The sequence below is a fragment of the Bidens hawaiensis genome, unplaced genomic scaffold (assembly GCF_021521415.1).
Source record: "Bidens hawaiensis isolate Kalapana, Puna unplaced genomic scaffold, B.hawaiensis_p1.1 tig00049899_1, whole genome shotgun sequence".
NCBI classification, from domain to species: domain Eukaryota; kingdom Viridiplantae; phylum Streptophyta; class Magnoliopsida; order Asterales; family Asteraceae; genus Bidens; species Bidens hawaiensis.
In genome coordinates, this window is record NW_027498940.1 from 72,703 (window position 1) to 75,807 (window position 3,105).

General features: G+C 35.8%; 1 pseudogene; it reads right to left on the minus strand.

Moving 5' to 3' along the window:
• Positions 1-331: 331 nt before the first annotated feature.
• LOC143598281 (7-ethoxycoumarin O-deethylase-like) lies at positions 332-2,603 on the minus strand (annotated as a pseudogene).
• Positions 2,604-3,105: the final 502 nt, after the last annotated feature.

A 3,105-nucleotide genomic window follows, 5' to 3' on the forward strand; every position in this document is an offset into this window, starting at 1 on the left:
TTCTAGCAAACCGGTCAAAAATACCGGACTTAAATACCAGCCTACTATCCGAAATCCGGTTTAACCGGCCGGTTCGAACCGGTTTTTAAAACACTGCGTACAAGGCAAACAATATGTTGATCAAACATACCTAATAATATCATAATACATGTTCCGTTTACATACGCATAAGTAAATTCTTGCAAGTTTAAGGATATTCATTATCAATCATGTGAAATATTGAATAGAATAAATAGAGAAAAGCTGACTATCGGAATCGAACCGATGACCAACACATTACAAATGCGATATTGATGGCTCTTATTGAACATAACACGCCACTACAAGATAGTCACTCATACAGTGTGGCGTTTGATAATCTTGGAGTAGGGATTGCAATGAGAGCAACCTTTTTCTGCAACACGATCCCAAACTTTTCAGAAAGATCATGTCTTTTCCCCTCTTCCAAATTCCAATCAAAAGAATGAATGATGGATCCAAGCAAAAGCATAAACATCCGCTCTGCCATGGCGGACCCTACACATATCCTTTGTCCATAACCAAATGGAAAATAACTAAAGTCACTGCCAGTAAAATCCCAATTACCATCCAAATACCTTTCTGGTCGAAATTCCATTGGGTTTTCCCAATGACAGGATCCCTATGTATTGCCCATGCATTCACAAACACTTGAGCACCTTCGGGGACCGTGTAGCCGCCAATAATGCATGACTCACTCGCACAATGGGGGACCAACAGTGGAAGTGTAGGATGCAATCGAAGAGTTTCTTTCATGATGGCAGTTAAGTAGGGTAATTTGTTGGTATGAGATTCTTCCACTATGTTGTCTATTCCGACCACTTTATCTAATTCATGTTGTGCTTTATATAGGATTTCGGGTTGGTTCATTAACTCGGCCAAGGCAAACTCGATTGCGTTTGAGTACGTATCGGTCCCTCCAACCACCATATCCTGACAATTTGAATATATAGGCATGCAATTAGTAAATTTCATCTTATGTATCTAATTTTGATATCGTAACAAGGATTAATGCTATTGCTATACAGGTTATTCTGCTCTGAAGATCTTTTAATATAACTTAGAATTTGAAAACTAATTCGACTTGAAAATTTGAATCGATATAATCACTATTTTTTAGTTTTAAATTATGAAATTGAATACAAAAAATTGAATCCGGTTCAAATACATCAGACGATGACGATGCTCCAAGAATATATATATATATAGGATGAGTATTAATACAGAACCATTAAATTATTTAAGAACTTGAAAGAACTCTTGAAAACTAACGTTTTTTATAAATTTTTTTGTATGTTAGTTTTATTTGAGTGTAGTTTTATCACTATTTATATATATATATTTACGATTACAATTATTAAAATTAGTTTTTACACAAATCTTTTTTTTTTGCATATATGTAAATTTGTTATTACATAAATTTTACACATATGTAAACTTGTGATTTATATATGTAATCAAAAATTTATATATAAAATATGGTAAAACTAGTCTTATACAATGTTAATATATGAAAAAAAAATAAAAAAATGTTTGGTTCTTATGAGTTTCTAAAAGTTCTTAACTTTTTTGGAGTTCTCAAATGATACTAACATATATATATATATATATATATATATATATATATATATATATATGGAGAGGATCAAGAGAAAACTCATCATTAGAAAGAAAAGACAGTACCATAAGCAAGGCTTTGAGATTAGTGATGGTGAATGGCGGATCGGAGTGGCCGCGATCTATAAGCCGCAACAAAACCTGCAAAAAATCCTTGTTTTCTTGGCCACCCGTTGGCATTTTCCTCCTTTGATCTATCACAGTGTCAAAAATCACATCTAATCTGTTTACCAGCCTTTGTATTTTCTTTCTAATTCGTTGCAGATCAAATGGAGCCAAAGCCGGATAATAATCCGACACGTTTGGCATCGCCACGTATCCAACTATCTCATGCATCACTTCCCGTAATTCTGCTCCAAGTCTCTCCTTATCACCCCACATCATCCCGGTAATCATATTCCACCCTGAGAAAACAGCGGCTCCCCAACTTCCACTGGCGACCCAGCATGGTTGTAAAAGTAGTTCACAGTGTTCCGGACCTCTTTCCTGCGGATAAAGTAAACCGAGTCCAAAACTTGGTTGCTAAGCAATTCATGAACGCAAATCCTTCTCAGCATCCGCCACTGGTCGCCGTATTGAGCTGAAACCATGTCATTTGCATCGTATGTTCCCACTTTCCCAGCAATTGGAACGCTTCGGTTTGCAAAGGTGATTTCGTTTACTTTTAACACCTCACGGGCGAGCTCCTGAGAGGTGATGAGAATGGTCAGCTTTTTACCGAGCCAGAGCCTTGAAATCGGACCGTATTTTTTGGCCACTTGGGCAAAGTAGGAGTGGAGTTCTGGATCAAGAGACAAGAGGTTACCGACAAGCGGTAGAGGCCGTGGGCCTGGAGGAAGTGGTGGGTTCGGGTTCCTTGATGTTAACATGTTCCATAGAAGCCAGAATATGGATAGTAGAGTGGTTATTATGAGAATGTTGGTTGCAACCTCTCCCTTTGGTACCGTAGCGAAAACTAGTTTGGACATCGCTGGGTAATTTGTGTAAAAATGTAAAGATTGAAATTTGATTAGGAAAAGACATTGGTTATCATGTTAGTTAAATAGCGAGTGTAGTGTCCAAAGAGGGAATCCTTTAATTTGTTAACAAGAAGATGCTCTATTCAGTATTCACATATATAATACAATTTTATTATATATTCTGGCTGCTAGCTAGCTAATTAGCCATATATGTCCAAATAATCACTCACTAATTAACAAATTTTCATGTCAATCATTTTTATAAACAATTCCTTGATATTTATCAAGAACACTAATTAACAAATTCTCATTCACTTGATCAAGAGATTTTGGATTATTTGCTAATGGACTAATTATAAAGATCAAGAGATTTTGGATTATTTGCTAGTGGACTAATTATAAAAAATATTGTTAATGCTTCGCTAAGAGGCATTTTTCTCCACAGCATCATCATTGTTTTTACTTTTAGCCAAAATACTTGTAATGGTCAATGTACCTTCAATCATGATCG